Below are 19360 nucleotides of genomic sequence, written 5' to 3' on the forward strand. Positions count from 1 at the left end.
CAATTTGGCCCGAGCCAATTCGAGGCAAACCGATCCTTTGCTGACTCTTTCTCGGTGTCGAGTCACGAGCCTCCTCGATGGAGGCTCAGATTGCCCGAGCCAATTCAAATCTTTTCTTTGAAGGTTTGAACCAGCATTCGAGTTTAGCACTTTAAGGTTCCCCCATCCCTACCAGAGAGTCTCGTGGCAACAGGCACTATTTGCTGATTTGGCAAACTGTACGAATTAGTCTGTCTTCTTTTGAGTTGTAGAGTCTTGGGGAAGGAAGGAGGCAGGTGGGACTCTCAAGCAGGTCTTTACTTTTGTCCAACTGCTGCCTTGCTCTTTTCCCCTTGGTGTGTTATAGTGTCTTTTCTCGCTTTTGCAGTATCTCTTTTCACGAATGCTTATCAGACGCCCTCGGGCTTTGGCGCCATATAAATGGTTTAGCATAACATAACATAACATATCGACATGCATTGCTACTTGCTCTTTTCTTTGGCTCACCTACACTCCTAGTTTCCCCTTCTTCCTATATCTCCTATGACTTTCTTCTATCTCATCCTTTGTTTTTCCCCGCTTTCTTCCTATTTTGATAGGATACGCTATGTTTTCCTCATCATTCCTATTTTATCCATTTCCTCTTCTCTGTCTTCCCCATTCTGATTATCCCCTTGTCTCATCTGCTTCATTCAGTAGTGTACTCACCTTTTTTGACCCAGTATTGACTTTAAGTGGCTGCTAAGCTGGTGTTTCTTATTGGTTCCAGATAAGGACAGAAGATCCCTCTTTGGAGCCCTGTCCATTATTTCTCTGGTGGGGACAGCACTCTTTGCATTTCTCCAGAAGCCCCAAAGCCAAGAACTCCTCAACGAAGGGGAAGACCCTCTTCCTCCAGCTGAAGTAATGTAAGTAACGTCATGCCACGCACTCGCCCACTCAGCGATCACGCCCTTGGGTGAACTTGATCTTCTGATATTTTTCTCCTGCGATCTTACTTTGGACCTATGCTTAAATGCTGCTCAGCAAAGACCCATGTTGCAGAAGGCCTTCCACCAAAGGCCGCCCCCTGCAAAGTGGCTCTCTGCCTCTTGCCCCTCCTCCATCACTCTTCCCTCCCACCGCCAGGGGCACCATTTTCCACTGCAGGTGCCCTGCCACGACCATCTCCCGTTCCCACTCAGCACCTTCCGGCATTTACCTGGCCTTCCAGCTGCACTCTGAAGGCTTTTCCAAAGAAGCAAAATGCACTATTCTGAATCGATCTATGCACATGACTCTTTTACGAATTGCACCTTTCCCTTGTGGCCTCTAGGCCACCATTTTATTGCAATACCTCTTGATTACAGAATGCATATGGACAGCAGCTGTAGAGGCTCCCTCGCATAGGTATCACTTCATGCCTCAACACTGAGGTGGAGAGACAAGAGGAGGTGTCTGAAGGGAGGTCCATGCATGCCAGCAAATGGATCCAGTAGAAACGTTTGTCAAAGCCCATGTGGGATTTCCAACAGAGCCTGCTCACATTCCCAGCTACCTGCTGCACTGCTGCTTGCACAAACATGCGGATAAATAATCCAGACGAGGGCAAATGGAGGTTGTGTGAAGATGCTTGTTCAGATGCCCGTGTACTCCTTCCCCATTGCAATGGTCATTGAAGAGGCCATGTCTGCCCCGTTCTCGGAGCTCAGGTCCTACCGTACAATGTACCACCTCTTGCGACTACCACACCTCTTTATAGGCATCCAAGAAGTGTGGTTACCTTTTTTACACTTTAGTCAATGGCCAGAGGTATAATTGAGAGGTTTTGAGTAGTTGAAACTGCGATCGCCATGTACCCTAATGTGAGGGACGGCACCTTAGCATAATCGGGAGCTCTAGCCCCCTGGCTCATGGATCACATGTTAAAAAAAAAACATTGACTTTGATTGGCGAAGCAGAGGCGTAAACAGGGTAGGGCCTGAGGGGCAAGGCCCACCCAAAATCTGTAAATTCCCACTCAGCAGCGCTGTGTTGGCATTTACAGACATTTTTGTCAGTGCAGTGGGCCCAACTACATTAGCTTCAGGCCCCATTTGCCAGACAATCTTGGCTACACCTCTGTGGTGAAGGCTCGCTGATGCCCTTTGGAAAGGATCTATGTTCATTCATCGACAGTGTTTTCTGGAAAAAAACGCATTGACAATTTTTATTTTTTATTTTTGGGGGGTTCTTCCCCCGACCTCCTCTTCCCCCTATCAATTTTACACTATTCCCACCAGACAACCCCTTATATATACTCTTACCCACAACCCCTATATTTTTCATGAAAAATATTTAGGCAAAAAACCCATTTTAAAAAAAAACTGTTGATGAATGAACGTCGTACCTTTGGAAAGGGCTGGTTCACTCGTTCCATGCCTCTGTGACTGTTCCCCCCTGCTCTATGATTTCAATGTGTGGACCCAGTGCCACGTCCATAGAAAAGCAGAATTAAAATGCAAATGTGTAGGAGTGGACCTGAGCCCAATCCCTAATGACCCATCGTGCTGTCACAGGGGAGATGGCAGAAATGGCGTCCATCTTGAAATCCTGCTGTACAACCTAATTGTTTGTCTGCTTTCTAGATCGAAAGAAACCATGGTTTCATCTGTCAGAGAAACAGCCACGGAGCTTGGTAAGTTCAGCTTTGTATTTCATCCCATCATCAGGGTCCAACTGGGGCATAAAATTATCTCGTGCACCAAGTAAAAAGTGGCCCACAGTTACAAATGGCAATTCATTCCTTTCTGGCAGACTGTTTGAATAGTACCTAAGAGGAGTTTTTCAAATGTGATGAAAATTGTGCATTTTAAATATATGTATTCAGCAACACTGGTGAAAACTACTACCCAAATATTGAAGTAACTCATCAAACTGGCCCACATTGGCCAACAATGTGGACCACTCTGACCATGAAAACTGGCCCACACCAGCATTTTGGGTTTTTGGTTCTATTGCCCTATAGGCCAGACCGAGCCTGCATCCCATAGAAAGGGGAAGGGACGAGGGACCATTGGTGAGACACAGGAAAGGCTTCTATGGCAAAGCACATTTCAAATACTACCCATTAGAGAATTTGAGGCAGAATGGTCAGCTGACTGCCATCACCAGAGGCTAGAGCTTGAACCTCACTGAGTCTGAACATACTGAGCCGGATGGCTCAACCTTAGGAGTGTTGATGTAAGGCAAGAAACATGACCCCAAGACAGGACAAAAGATGCTGGCAAGGGTATTACCCAAATTGACCTTTTACAATTGACCTTTTGCACAATTGACCTAATTATAGTGGTCCAAATTGACCTTCTGCACAATTGACCTTTATATTAATGTAATTATTTTATATATGTATTCGGTTGGTTTTGGATTATAAATAATATAAGGGGATTGGGTGGAGGGTTGCAGGGGGTTTTGGATTGGGTAGGAGGTTGCGGGGGGTTTCCCCCCGCATATATGTCCTAATTGACCTTCTAAATTAGGTCAATTCTCCTGAGGTCAATTGTGAAAAGGTCAATTAGTATAAAACTGCTGGCAAGACACCTGACTAGTGCCACTGCACCATTCATTCAGTCAATTTGATCGATCACATGTAAGAAAGGGGTGACTTTGAAGACGTCTGCAGTCACAGGTAAGATAAGTCGATGTTTAACACTATTAATACAATTCCTATAAGTTTGAAACACTCTTTGTTTTAAGCTTACATAATCATCCAAAGCCAAAGAATGGGCACGCAAAATGCGAATATGTGATTTTTTTTCTAATTCTTCACATTTGCAACCCTGGCATCATAACAATGATTAGGTTTCTTCGAAAATTAAACTGGAAACCTTACCAATCAACTTTTGAATTCATATATGAAAGTTTAATTTATCATATCCACTGTGAACATATCAGCCCCCAAATTATCATATAGCCTGTTGATATTCTGTGTACATTTTGTTATCAAACTTTGATTCCATTTTGCACTTCCAAGAAGGCTAACCAAGAACTGGAGGAACAATTTAGAACACGTATAGGTAACACAATGGAAAGCGGTAAATTGTCACTCATTTGTTTATCAAGTCTAGTCAGCTCACAGCCATATGAAGCCAATAAAGGTGAAAGAAAAGCATGATCGATCCAAGAGTGGTGCAAGCATCTCTGCCATGTGTAAACTGTTGAAATTTCCTCTCTGTGACTGGGAAGGAGTAGAGAGATATTCTGAATCTCCCAAAAATCTCTCCATGCCTTCTCCCTCATCCCACCACTCGACAATACGTTGCTCACCTGTAACAATTGCTTACTAGCACTTGGTATGCCCATCGGACAACATGAGTTGAAATCACCACAAATCAATATATTGTTGGGGTGACCATCCCACAACCACGTCTCAATCACCTTTCCCATGGCTAACTGCACATGACATAGCTGGCTTTTATCTGGATTCCAATAGAAATTAATCAAAAGGAATTCCAGATGAGAGTTCCTGCATTTAATACCAACAGCCAACATACCAGTAAAAGTCACATCTACTAAATGGACGGGAGCAGTCAGTACTAGGTCAATGGCAATACGCAGCCCTCCTGAAGGGCGCCCAAGCTTTCCCTTAGTTGCTTCTTGCAGAATTACCTGATACCCATTTAACTCTAAAGGGGACATAAGCATAGTTTCCTGAATGCCGTAAATATCATATGCCCAAATGTTTTAATGGCTATTCTCCAGCTTTGTGATGCTATGGAAGCCAGGGCTATTCCAAGATATCATTCTCAAAGATCCACTGAAGCTCCCTCTGATTGGTACCAGTAATTCCTACAGATTTTCTCTAAAACCAGGTCCAATCTGTTGCATTATTTTTGCCATTTGTTAATAGAGCATCCTTCAATTTGTACTTCCCTATAAAAGGACTGTATAATAGTTAGGTGCTTTGCAATAAGGTATGGATAAAAGCATTCTTTGCAGGATCGTTCATGCAGTTGGTGCTAGGCAACTGCTCGATTTCATCATTTGGAATAAAAACATTTGTAATTTTCTCCTGCCTCGATTGCTCGGACTTCTTATTCTTCCTTTTGCCTGTTGGTACCTCTACCAAGGCTTTGTCAGGTGATTAAACATCTTCCTACATTGGGCAATGATTTCTCTGAGTGTTAAGATCAACCATTTGTGAATTGCCGATAGGGAATGCATACATTTTCTTGAGGACTTCTGTTTTTCCCTTTAATATTCAGAAGATGTTTGGACTTCTTTTTTTGTTGTTGCTGTGCTGAAGTTATTTTTCTTTTGCTAGGCCCTCCTGCTGTGATCTCCCTTTATCCATTGGTAATATCATAACTCGTATTGTTGATGCCATTATCAACAGGAGAGCCCAGCATCACATGATCTCCCACATCATCTTGTGTATGGAATAATACAGGCGATACACTCAATCTTGAGCTGTTTACCCCTGGTTCTACTAGAATATTTCCTATGACTGGTAGATTAGTCTCGTGAATGGAAGAATCCGGAACTAAAATTCTTGTGGGAGACTCCATAAGCCTACAGCTGTCATCAATAGAAGTTTCCCACATGACTTTTGCCAAAAGCATCTTCAAAACGGGGATATACATTTCACAAACAAAAAGGATAGCATACACATGTAAGCAGCTGGAAGGTAAATTGCTGACAAAAGCATGGAAAGGGATAGAAATTCTGGTATAGCCTACAATCAGCAGTGCCTCTGGAAACCTTGTTAGAGGGAGCAGAAGCAATACTAGAGGCATAATTGAAAAAGAGTAGTTTTATATGTAAGAATACACAACATTAAAATACATGGGCCATTGACCATTTCATGCATCTTACATTTCTGTGAGGGAGAACCATGGCTCACGGGTGACATTGGCACAGCTGAGCTAAAAGACAATTCTCCTTGACATGTGAACTCTATAAATTGTCAGTATTATTATGGTTGGTATAACTCCTTTATTAATTGCAATGCATTCCAAAGGTAGCATCTTGGCACTATACAATGAGCAGCAATATAGTGTATTGCGCGACTTAGATATTTTCTCTGGCTCACCCGGAACTGAATCCTTGCTAGATGATTGCAGTTCTGGCAAGTCAAGTAAAGCGATTTGCTTAGAATCGCATAATGTGGCCAAGTAGGGAAGCCGGGATTTGAGGTATGCGCTCTCCTTGCTCCGCCGCCTGCAGTTTTTTGGCAGTAGTCAGTATCATAGTCCTTCCTATGTTTGGTTTGAGAACCAACGTATCATGCTGTTTGCATAGTTTGTCGTTCAGAGCTAAACAAGCACAATAAGGCTGACACGAAAACACCAAATCACACAATAAATCAACATGACATTCTATGTGACATTTTTATAGGAACATGGTAGACAAAATAAATATGAATCAGTCTCAAAGGGCTCATGAACGTATTAGACAATGGGCCTCATTAAAAGTTTACCATTACCGCCTCTTGGTCCCGCAGGTTTACCACAGGATTTGAAGTACTAGTAATTCCCCATTTTTGCAGTCCATTCGACTCCATGGGGATGTTGGCAGATTATCCAGCGATAGATTTATCTCCAAATGTATAATTTGGCGGTGCAGGAAAAACAGTAGTAATTGTGTTACTGCCAAAAATGTGGCGGTAACGGAATGACCACCACTTTTTCCCCGCCCCGCCGGACTTGTACTCAGGCCCAATGCATTTCTGCAAAACCACTCAAAGGTATTCTGTGGATTACAAATGCATGTGTGCTGTTCTCCATAGTATGATCTCCAATACAAAATCTGTGAGCTCCACTGACATACCACAAAATCATATGTGAGTAGTTCACGCACGTTTCAAATATATATGCAAAAGCAGAGCTAAATTGCTGCATGGACAAAATACCTCGTATCCAAAGCTTGCTCTTGTGTTACATGTTGAAGAACTCTGAAGCTCTGGATCACTGTTGACTATCTTGCTCACACCAGCATTTCAAACAGTCAGCATGTGCCATTGCAGCCTCGTAGATTCCTCAGTGCAGGGGTTAAGGAGACAGAGGAGATTGAGGCCACATGGGCTTAGCAGGATGGGCAAGTATGAGGCCCAGTCATTTTTAGATGAACAAGCAACTCCTGAAGTCCGCTTCTACTTCAACTGTCAGACACTGAAGACCCAGCACTCTACTGGTCTGTTGTCCCAAAGCTGAGCTCAGAACACCTGGCTTGGGCACCTGGCTACCCTCTGAACTCAGGCCCAGATCCCTGCCCACCCAGCTGCATACCCGCACTGCCTCCTGGCAACCCTTTGCACTTGGGTCTGTATCTGCAACCCTACAGTCCCCTTACCCGAACTTATTAGACACCTGTTGTCTGCGCTCAATTCTTGCACTTGTCTCCTGCTGGCCGCACTACCTGTTGTTTTTTATCAGGTGTTTAGTGCTTCCCATTCCTCCCCTGCCCCTTGCACTTTCCCCCTTCCCTTTCCCTTGCACTTGCATGTTCTCAATGTCACGCCTAGTAAGGTCGTTGTTTTGTCCTCCCTTGTACCCCTCCCTTACCGCGTCGCGCCTTGAAACACTTGTGTATGGGCGCCATATAAATAAAATATCATATCATATCAGCACACTGTGTCCAACATTTATTGGAGTAAAGTTTAGGTTTCCTCTGTGCTACAGCATTACAGGTTTCTTACTAATATGAAACAGAGCGCGTGTCAGTACTACAGTTTCAAAATTTCCACAATCAATAATAATAACCAATCTGAAACCTCCTCAGCAGTGCCGCCACATACACCAAGCTGCGCTATTCCCCGTAACACCACCTCATTGCTCCTATTCCCACTGGCCTCAAGCTGAGCTGCTTTTCCATGGAATACAAAAGGGTGGCTCCGAAAACACTGAGGGCAAGTTGGGATATTCACAATAACACCAGGAGGCGTGCTGCGTGGCACTAGGGCACTATGCTCCACTCTTCACAGTACCAGGGTCAGGTGCTTTTGGCACTAATGTAAGCTTTCCCCTGTAGTTTGGTCTTGAGGGTCCCACATTCACAGGTACCGTACTGCGCTCTCCCCAGCAACACACACACATATGTCTCAAATGGATTGGAATCCAACTGCGCTTTCTTGGGTTTCAAAGCTTTGCACTACCCACATGTACTGGTAAGAAGCTGACTCCCCCTTAGTACTAATGCCTTGGGTCCTGTACCAATGTTAACTCTCCCGGGGCTGTCTTTGGAGGTGTCCACACTCTTACCATGCTGGGCCATTCTCAGTACTACAGCCTCATGGGTCCCAGAGCTACTCGTGCCAATCTCAGCCACCCTGTGGCCCACATGGGTACTGCACTCAATCCCAAAAGGCTGTGTTCCCTACAACGCTACATACGATTGGGGTCAGCCCCGTTTCTTGGGGCGGGCAAACCAGGCGACGGCCCTGGGCGCAGCAGGCAGCCCATTAATCTTACTCCTGGTAGAGGTGGGAGCCATCAAATCATTGTTCGGAACAACACGGACAGACACTGGGACAAAAAATTGCCCTGCCCTTATTCATCTACCTCCTATGATTCCGCAATGGGTAAAAACTCTGCTGATATGTTTTTTTAGAATGCCCCCCAGTGCCCCGAATTAGCATCTCTTTGCGATACTTATCAGGTTTAAACAATTTGATCATTTCTTTAAAGCACTAGCTTCTAAGAATATTGGTATGGGCGTTATTGATGGAATGAAAGGGTTACTTTTTTTGCTGGCTTAATTAAAAATAGCCTGCAAGAGTGGGGGACTAAAGTAACCGGAAAAAGGAAGCGAATATATTTCAATTTCAATTTTTTTATTTGTAAAGCACGCCTTGTCTTGGGCATCTGGGCGCATATTTTATGGTTACAGCAAGCATATAAATGGCAGCATTGAGTACATCGTATAAAGGAAAGTATAGTCTCTATTTACAAAATTTACAGTATTTACAGAGGTAAGTATATACACGTCATATGCAGGGTGGCTAAGTTAGTAGTGCAGAGATGGAACAGGAAACTGTGCTAGATGTCGCTGTTCTGGAGCCACAATTTAGTATTGCATTTGAAAGCATACAGGGAGGGTTCGGACTTGAGTGTGGGAGGCAGTGTGTTCCAAAGTTTGGTTGCTAGAACAGGGAAGCTGCAGCCGCCCGCTTTCTGTCGCTTGAATTTGGGGAGGGACAGACAATTGGCTTGTGCAGATCTCGGCAGTCGAATGGAGGTGTGAGGTGCAAATCGATTGGAGAGATATGTTGGGGCCTGGTTGGAGAGACACTTGTGGGTGAGTGTCAGGGTTTTGAGGGAGATTCTTTGGGTTACTGAGAGCCAACCCATGTTGCGTCTGGTGGCTGAGATGTGGTTGTTTCTAGGAATGTTGAGAGCTGCTCTGATGGCGTGGTTCTGGGTGACCTGTAGCTTATTTAGGTTCCTTTGGCTGGTACCCAGGTAGAGCGCGTTGCAGTAGTCGATCTTGGACATGACAAGGGTTCTGGCTAAGATGATGCAATTAGCCGTGGAGAGAAAGGGGCGACACACAGTGATCAGTTTGCACGTGTAGGCAGAGGCAGATGTGACTGAATTGGTTTGTCTGGAGAGGGACAGGGTGGAGTCAAGGTAGATCCCAGGGGTGTCTTTAAAAACCTTGATGATGTTGCCATCAATGGTAAAAGACTTGAAAGCAGGATCCAGTTTACTGAGGTGGTAGTGTGAGCTGAGGATGAGGAGCTCAGTCTTATTGTCGTTAAGACATAGCTCATGTTGAGCCATCCAGGCTTGTATGACCAGGTAGATGTCATTCAGTGATTTGGTGTCAGCCAAGTAGTCTCCAGTGAGAGGGATGAGTATCTGGGTGTCATCGGCATAATTTGTGTAGGTGACGCCCAGATAGTCAAGAATATCAAAGAGAGGTTTGGTGAACACATTGTATGGTGTAGGGGATACGCATGAGCCCTGAGGCATGCCGCAGGGGACAGGTGAGGGTTCAACGGCCGCTGATGGGGAGAAGACTCGCATGGATCTATTGTGAAGGAATGATCTGATCCAAGAGGTGGCGGCATCTGAGAAGTTGGCGGTTGATGAGAGGTGCTGACAAAGGATGCAGTGGTTAACAAGGTCGAAGGCTGAGGATAGGTCTAATAGTAGCAGCAGTGCGAGTTTGCCTTTGTCTTTGAGGTCCTCAATTTGTGTTTTCAGATCAATAAGGACCGTTTCCGTCCGTGCCTGGGTCTGAAACCTGATTGCCTGCGGCCGAGGAGTTTATTGGATTCGAGGTATTCCTGGATCTGCAGGTAAGCGGCCCGATCAAGGATTCTAAGCAAGAAGGGGACCGTGGTAATGGGCCTGCAATTGGTGGGTGTGCTCGGGTCGAGAGTGGGTTTTTTAAGTAGGGGCATGACCCATACATCTTTTAGATTTTTAGGGACAATGCCTGTTTTAAAGGATGTGTTGATGAAGGTGGTGATGAAGGGGGCTAGTTCGTGAGCCGCATCCATGATGGTTGAGGCGGGACATAGGTCACCTTGGCAGTTGGTTGGTTTAAGATTGTTGATGATGTTTTCAACTTCCGAAGTGCTGAGAGCTGTGAAGCTGAAAGGCTTGTGAGTAGAGCCGGGGGAGGTGATGCAAGTGGGATGGGTTAGGATGTCGGTTTGGAGGCATGATTGTCTGGTGTTAATTTTGGCTTGCAGCGTGGTGATTTTACCCAGTAGGGCATCTTGAATATTTGTACACCACAAACTGTTTTTGATACATGTGTCTGGGGGGGTTGCAGGAGATTCAAGTTCCTTGAGGATCTTGAAAAGCTCTTTAGTGTTGGATTTGGCTTCCATGATGCGGCCGTTGTATGTGTCTTTCTTTGCCTGGGAAATGGCTTCTTTGTAGTTAAGTGAGGCCATGGTTAGGTGGTCTTTGTGTCGGAGGGGTGACTTTTCTAGCGAGATTCAGCAGAGCGTTTGGCTTTGCGGTTTTCTCTTAGGTGAGAAGTGAACCACGTGTTAAGGTGGGCTCGGGGTTTTGGTCTCCTCAGTTTGATGGGGCAATAGTGTTCAGGGCTTTAAGCATGGACTGGTTGTATGTGTCAACTAGTACTGTGGAATCCGTGCATGTGAGGGCAATTCTGTTTAAGAGCGGGAGGATGAGGGGGAGTAGCTTAGACTTGGTTATGTCTCTTTTGTTTCTGCTCTCGGTGGCGGGGGCAGGTTCTTGTTTGGGGCAGAGGTTAGTGGTTTTGATTTCGAAGAGGATTGTGTGATGGTCTGACCAAGCGCAAGGAGTGTTGTCCTTGAGGTTGATGCAGCAGTTGGATTCAGCTAGCCAGTCGAGGGTTCGCCCTTTGGAGTGGGTGGGTGATGGGTGATTCCGTGAGGAATTCTGTGGAAGGGATTTGTTGGCTGTTAATGCTTCTGATGCCGATGGAGATTTTATGGATGAATGCGACACCACCGCCTTTAGTTTGGTTGGTATTGCGGTCGCATCTGATAATAGTGTAACCGGCGGGAATGGCGAGCACGAGTAAAGGTCCTGAGACGCTGTGTAGCCAGGTCTCGGTAATGGCCACGAAATCAAGGTCATGTGTTGTAATGAGATCTGCAATGTCAAGGGCGTGCGCAGGGAGTGACATGGCGTTAATCAGGGCACCTTTGTTAGAGGTGCTTTGGGTGGGTTGTTCGGTGTTGGTGAATGTGAGGTGATGCTGCTGCGGGGAGATTGTGTAGATGGAGGGCTCAGAGGTGGGTGAGAGGGCCTCTGGGGAGCACGGTTGTGGCGTGGTAATCTTGACACCAGTCTAGCAATCCTGAGGGTCACTGAGCAAGGTTGGTTGGGTGTTGGCCGAGTGGCGAAATGTTCCAGCCACAGCGCAGGTGAGTTCAAGTAGGGATTATGTGGCGGAGGGGGATGAGTCGGCGTGTTGGCAGGGTGTGCCATGAAGAGCATGGGTGTCATGCCAGGCATGTGTTGGGTGGGGGGGCTGCATGCGCTGGTGATGGCTATGGTGGTGAGTAGAGGAAGAAGCCAGGTGGTGTTATATGGTAGGAGGAACAAGCACATAATGAAAGGCAGGCTGGGTTTTGGCTGTATTCCTATGTAGTTGCAGGGTGCACGTGGATAGTAGTTGCTAGGTTTGAGTAGGGCACAATGGCTGCAAATGCTAACAATAGGCAACACAGTGGCTAGGTGTAGGCAACACAATGGCTAGGTGTAGACAACACAATGGCTAAGCATCGGCAGCCCAGGGCTACACATGTTAAGTATAGGCAACACAGTGGCTAGGTGTATGCAACACAATGGCTAGGTGTAGGCAACACAATGGCTAAATATCGGCAACACAGGGCTACACATGTTAAGTATAGGCAACACAGTGGCTAGGTGTATGCAACACAATGGCTAGGTGCAGGCAACACACTGGCTAAGTATAGGCAACACAGGGCTACACATGTTAAGTATAGGCAACACAGTGGCTAGGTGTAGGCAACACAGGGCTACACATGCTGAACAGTTTATCAAACAGGTTCACTGTAACACTGATCAATATGCAGCGTTCAATATGTGAACGAACGCAAGGCATAGTGGTAGACTCACAATAGCATACGCTATGTAGCGAGCGCACAATCAGGATAGTCAAGTTTGGGATCCAGTAAAGGCAAAGTCAGCGGCTGAGCACTGGTCTGAGGAGAGTTACCTTAGTATTAGGCAGCGTGGGTTGATCCAGCTCAAGCAGGGGTTCTGGCAGACGGCATGACGGCTGGTGACAGGCTGAGGACAGGTGCTGGCCTTGTCACCCCGGGCCTTGCTGACGTGGGCCGGCTTCCGCCTGCCGGCTCACGGGATAGGCTCCTGAAAAAGGCCTGGGAGCCAATTGGTGCAGTGTAGGGAAGCCTGGGACTAGGTTAGGTGCAGAATGGCAATACAGCACGGCGGGCGGCTATCTTTGAGGTGCTTCCTGCCTCGTGTTGGTCAATGGATTCCTATGCCCATACACTATAGGTGCACACCAGTGCAGGGTAACGGAGCTTGGGGCAGGTGGCAGAGTGCTATTAAGCAAAATGGGGCAGATTATGGCAGATTATGAACAAAAGTCGTGAGGATTCTGGCGCATATGAGATGGGGAGGAATTGGCATTTGTTCATGGTATTTTTAACAGGTGACTTGGCTCATTTTCTTGTTTGTGGGAAGTTTTATGGCTTTGAAATGAGTGACTCCCGGTCATCTGAAGAAGTTTCTCTTGTATAGCATTATTTGTTGGTATGTTAAACCAGTTGCATAGAATTATTGGCTGGTATGCTAAACCAGTTGAACTAAAACGACAACTCCCAGAATCGATTGCTATGTTGCACGAAAGCCCAGGGCTGGTAAAAAGTGTTCAGGTCACATGGAATCTCCTTGCCAAACTATGTTCTTTACTGGGGCAAAGACAGTTTGAGTACGTATGGAAAAACAAATATTTGTACTCATTATGTGTGTTGCTGTCCTTTACTGTTTATGCAAAGGGGCCAAGAGTTGTTGGGGTGATGAGGAGTGGGGGGTGCTGGTGAGGTGGTCGAGGGGGTATTGACTGTGAATTAATGTATGTGCAGAGGAGAAAACAATTACTGTAGCTACAATTAATGACAAAGTCAATAGCCAAGTGAACAGGGTTTCGTCCTTGCTACTGTAGGTATTGGGATCCCATGTCCAAGTACATTCATGATTTGCCTAGCGTTACAATTGCATGTCCAAGTTATCAACAATTCATAGGCTTTGACAGGGTATGTTAATAAAAGACCTATTACATGTATTGTCCCCATCGAGTAAGGAACTCGCATTGTTGACAGGTATTTAGACAGATGGCCAACCTTTGCCGTTGAAGATTTTTATAGAGCTTCATGTAGGTGGACGACTTCTAAGGTCTGTTGGAATGTGCTTTATTATTTACCGCTGATGATACTCGATTTATCATGAAGACGGGCCTGGTTAGTAACAGTAGGGTTTGAAACTTGTTGTATAGTATTGTCCCAGACCCAAAACCAGCACGTTGCACATGAGTGATCTATCCGGCATGCAACTATTTGCCAGAAGTTAACATTATATGCCCAGGAACTCACTGCGTTAGGTAGCTGTTGCTATCACACGCCTATGCACTAATGCCATTTTCTAGATAGTGCCCTTCTATACTCAGTTACTCTCACGGTTTCCAGGTTTTGCCAAATGCGCATGCACTCACAGTGTTTGGTTACTTTGTCTAGGTAGGCAGATCATATGGCAACATGAGTGCTTCACCTCATAGCCTACCTACTTCTCTGGTCTTCCCCTAAAATGCTTTGAAGTAGTTTCAAGGCATTCTTTATGGCCTAACCTTGCTTAATATAGCTGGGAACGACCTTTTTCGTTTTACCACCTCCAAACTCTTTCCTTTTATTTCACACCGATCTTCCTTTCTTCTGGAGCATTTGGAACAGCTTGTAAGCGCTGTGCTCACCAACTGAAGCCATTACCACACTTTGAATTGAGAGCAAAATAGTTGGAAAATAGATTCCATCAGTAGCAATGGACGCTTTTGCGGTAGGATCATCTAGGAGAGTGTCCATCATTTAGACAACAAACAAAAACATGATAGAAAATTATTTCCTATTCAAAATATTGTTGTCTACTTATTAATTTTAAGTACAAGTCAATAAAACTGCATTTAAATTGCAATGATTAAACTATTTTGGAGATGGAGTGCAGTGCAGGATAGCAGTAGAGGAGCAACGTGGGGCGCAGGGGGAGTGCATTCTGGTGTTTCGCCCTAGGTGCAATATTGTCTAGAAACTGCCCTGCTTTAGGTCATGCATTCCCAAGTTTTGCCCTAGGCCAAGACCTGAATCTTCTGGTGGTCTCCTGCTCACTAATATACTGTGTACCAACATTTCATTGAAGGCATACCAATCTCACAGGCTTCCTCGGTCTCCATTTCAGGTCTGTTTCGGAGGCTGCTCTGCACTAAGCCCCTGGCTCTCTTGAGCATCTCCATGGTCTACACAGGTAAGAGAGCATGTTTTGGGAGGGATGTTTTTGGTCATGAAGTGGGCAAACCAGGGGCAGCGTCTTGCCGCAGAAATTACTTCAGAGAAAGGGGTATGCCTTGTTTGCGACAGCCAGTCTGAGGACGACATTATAATTCTGTTGGTTACGTTAAAACGAGGGAGTTTTTGCAAATACCACCTGTTTTTACCTCCTGCCATATTATGGCCTATGGGGTATTTACTGGATGCAGTAAATAATGTATGAATATGTGGTGAAATAACTCATACATTTTAGTCAATTTTTTACATCCACACAAAAGCTGGAGGTAAAATATGTAAAAGGTTCCTTGAAGCAAGGGAAACAAGCATTGACAATGCCAATAGTTTTGGCGTGTACTGATGTTCGCTGCATTTTGTATTCATAGGCACCTAGGTGCAAAGAGTAGGGTGCATAGTTTGAAAGGAGGATGTGATAAGGGGTGGAGGTGTGCAATAGAATGAGAAGGGGAATCCATTGCACTGGAGAAATATTAGCCTTGGTGCAAATGTTGGTTAAAATTGAGCTTTGGTGCTGTAAGCAAGGTGCCTTTAATATGAGCTCAGGAAACTAATGTCTTAAAATTTCCGATAATGTGTGTGTGCACGTGGGAAGACCAATGGTCGAAGTGAGCTGGAACGGTCGGGAGCGGTGTCCCACTACTTTTATTTTTTACTGTTAACAGTTTCACTACTTTTTACAACCCTTTTCACCAGTCCGGAACTGTTCTTTGTGAAGTTAAAGCACACTTCTGCACTTTACTACGCAAGGGAAGTTACAGCTAAACTGAAATCTGTTTCACCTCAATTGGCTGTCAATCGGCATGGCTGCAACCCTTGAAAAATCTTGTCCACGGTGCTCCCTTTCTGCCTACTATGTCCCCTGCTGGGTTCCCAGTTCCACTACTTTTTTGGTATACTTCTAACACTGGGGAAGACCCACAGCAAAGAGGTGCGGTAGATCCACCAAAATATTATTCTGCATCCATTTGTTTATATGTTTTGTAAAATGAGGGACATAAACTAGCGTTATCGACTGCGTCCAAGATCATTAATGCTTTTGGTACATGGATGGGCCAATGCTGTCCTTTGCCAATCTACATCTCCTCCCTGTAGCCGCTTCTCCTCTGCCAGTGCTTGGCCTATGCGGGAAGAGATGCCACACAGTCCAATGCCAGCATTTGTGAGTAATATTCTGAGAAATCTGACTGGCTTTTGCACTGATAACCTTTCAGTGACTCTGTCGATAAAAACAGAAGGAGCATCATGGCGGGTTGTCCCGTGTCATGCTATATTCTTCTAGACTATGCAAGGTCATGCAATTGCGCTATGCTATTTCTGTGAATTTATATTATACGATTATAAATTATGTGCTGTGCTGCTATACCTTGATATGCTTTGTGTTGTGCCGTCATGCTGTGTTTTGCTATGTTACAATATGCTGTGCTATGGTATGCTGTCTCAGCTATGGTATGATATATTTTGCTATTCTTATTTATGTAATGCCATCCTCTCTTATGCAATGTTTATTTGTTATGATGTGTTACATTGTATTATTATGCTCTGCCCGTACTATGCATGCTATGCCCATTTGTGCCACGTTGTGTTCTCTATGGCACACTACTATCACATGTGGCTTATGAAAGTGAGCACCACCTGGTGGTCCTATGTATTACATCCTAAATTTAACACCGTTCTTTTGCACCGAGACGTCAGAGTATTGTGGCCAGATGTCCCTAGGTCACAGCGACACCCGTCTTCCCTTGTACAAATCATTGGTTTCAGGTGCGTAAGTCCCACAAAAGTCCACCAAGACTTCAACTTCCAAAATGCATTAGCTTGGTAAATGAGAGTCCACTCATAGAACGCACCTGGTGGGCCTAGCAAACGGAATCATTTGGTCACGCCAACGTAAAACTGATAAGGCCCAGATTCAGCTGTTGTGCATGAAAAGACATATTTTAAGAAAGTATGGGACTCCTAAGAGGCCGGGAAGGCTGGCGAAGGAGCTGCCAGGTGTCAGAGAATGCACAACAATTGTCCCAGGAGGACAGCTCAGTGGTAACGTGCTTGCCTTGGAAGCAAGACGACATGAAGCAACACAGGTTCGATCCCCGGGTCCGTGCTTAGAAACCTCAGGGTATTTAAACGCATTATAAATATCCAACTAAGACAACAACAACACATTCACATTCGATGCCCTCAGGCTGTGTGAGCGCTTTAAAAGTGCTAATAAATAAATAAAATAATAAATAGTAATACCTCTCAGCCAAATTTACGAGACAGAACTCCACTAGACCAAAGAGATCAAACCAAAGTTTAACCTGAAAACAGCTAGGGAAGTTAGTTTCCCTGTACAGGCAGCCAACAGTGGAATGCACTTCCTACGGCTATAAGAGCAGACACCTCATTCTGGTCATTTAGAGCCAAAGTCAAGGATCTGCTTAGGAGCCCAAAATATGTAATCAGACCAAGGCTTATAGCTATACCCAACGGGTCCATTACCTTACTTATGCTTTTGCAACCTAATTGATTATCTGCCTCCTCAATCAAATGTATGTTATGCTTGCGGAGAACCAAATTGTAACTGGCCTGCCATAATCTATTATGCTTGTCCCTGGACCATTCTGTAACCAGGTCCCTCGAACCATACTGTAATGTATCATACTCACATGCTTGTTTGTGCAACAATCTGTAACTACTGCTGTACTTAAAGAATTAGCACCCAGTTACCTGAGGGTTCGGCAGCGCTTTACAAATAAACAAACTAAACTAAACTAAACAATGCTGCTGACAAAACAATTCGAAATAATTTTAAAGACAAGGGCTTGTCGGTGGCGGCTAGACTTTCCAAAGGCTGTGCTAGGATCCTATTTATTTATTTAATTTATTTATTGTATTTGTTGGTAGCACCCAGACCCGGAGGTATCCAAGCTCAGCTATAAGCAGCAGTGGGAAGGAGACCAGGCCTCCTTGGGTGAGCAGGTTTTTTAAATGTATTTTATTTTTTAGTTTTGTAAAGCGCACTAACAGCCCAAGGGCATTGAGGCGCTGTTGCAAGAAAGTGTCTTAGGTTACAAGGAAGAAGGCTGCTGCCCGGACGCAGAGACAGGCACAGGGTGCGATAGGCTGCCGTGGTTACCTGTGAGCAGGGCATAAACGTAACTGAGTGCACACATTGTTGCCATACTAAATGGCACCGGCACATTACTTCTGCAGTCTTCGCCATTCATTTAACAACTGAACGTACTCCGTGAATGATCTGCCTTGTCACGTTCAAAACACTAAGAGGGTAATTCATAGAATTTCGCAGAAAAGTGTCGCAAGCGGCTGGCGCAGAGTGTCCGCGTGCGATTGTCTGCGCCAGGCACGTGCGCTAAAACCGATTTCCGCGCACAGCGTATTCATGGATTTCAGGCTCCCAAACCAGCCGTGGCGCAGAGTATCGCAGCGACCCTGCAGCAGCGCCAGTAACGCCCCCAAGAACGCCCTCGCGCAAGGAAAAGCCATCAAAATCGCTAAATCATCGCAAAGGGCTGCGCTAACCCTGGACCAGTCTACAGGGCTGCCAAACAAGGAACGCAAAGCGGGTAACGTGCATATCAGGGGTACGCGTGAAGTTATACACGCGATTAGCCAGGGTACGTGTATTACAGGGGTACGGGAAGTTCTACACGCGATTGGCCAGGGTACGTGTATTACAGGGGTACGCGTGAAGTTTTACACGCGATTAGCCAGGGCACGTGTATCACAGGGGTACGCAGGAATTATCACACGCGATTTGGCTGGGTACGTGTATTACAGGGGTACACGGGAAGTTCTACACGCGATTCGGCTGGGTACGTGTATTACAGGGGTGCGCGGGAATTCTCACATGCGATTTGGCCAGGTACGTGTATTACAGGGGTGCGCGGGAATTATCACACGCGATTTGGCTTGGTACGTGTATTACAGGGGTGCGTGGGAAGTTCTACACGCGATTGGCCAGGGTACGTGTATTACAGGGGTACGTGGGAATTATCACATGCGATTTGGCTGGGTACGTGTATTACAGGGGTACACGGGAAGTTCTACACGCGATTCGGCTGGGTACGTGTATTACAGGGGTGCACGGGAATTCTCACATGCGATTTGGCCAGGTACGTGTATTACAGGGGTGTGCGGGAATTATCACACGCGATTAGGCTGGGTGGGTCCTCACAGGTGTTCCCTGTACACCCTCCACGGCCCCTGCAGGCAGCCCACAAAACAGGGGACTACCCTGCACACCTGCTCATGTCCCCCTGCACCCCCACCCCCCAGCAGTGCAGGGGCAGCCTCCACCAGGCCCCCACCCATGTCTCCCAACACCCCCACCCCCCAGCAGTGCAGGGGCAGCCTCCACCAGGCCCCCAC

The 19360-nt window shown here is 45.8% G+C and overlaps 1 long non-coding RNA gene across 1 annotated transcript; it reads left to right on the plus strand.

Moving 5' to 3' along the window:
* The first annotated feature begins 757 nt into the window (after window positions 1–757).
* Window positions 758–14942, plus strand: LOC138569426 (uncharacterized). The gene is made up of 3 exons (XR_011303237.1): window positions 758–887; window positions 2586–2635; window positions 14883–14942. It is a non-coding gene; the product is annotated as an uncharacterized lncRNA (long non-coding RNA).
* The last annotated feature ends 4418 nt before the right edge of the window (window positions 14943–19360 follow it).

This window comes from Ambystoma mexicanum, chromosome 2q (assembly GCF_040938575.1).
Source record: "Ambystoma mexicanum isolate Mex_15411 chromosome 2q, UKY_AmexF1_1, whole genome shotgun sequence".
NCBI classification, from domain to species: Eukaryota; Metazoa; Chordata; class Amphibia; order Caudata; family Ambystomatidae; genus Ambystoma; species Ambystoma mexicanum.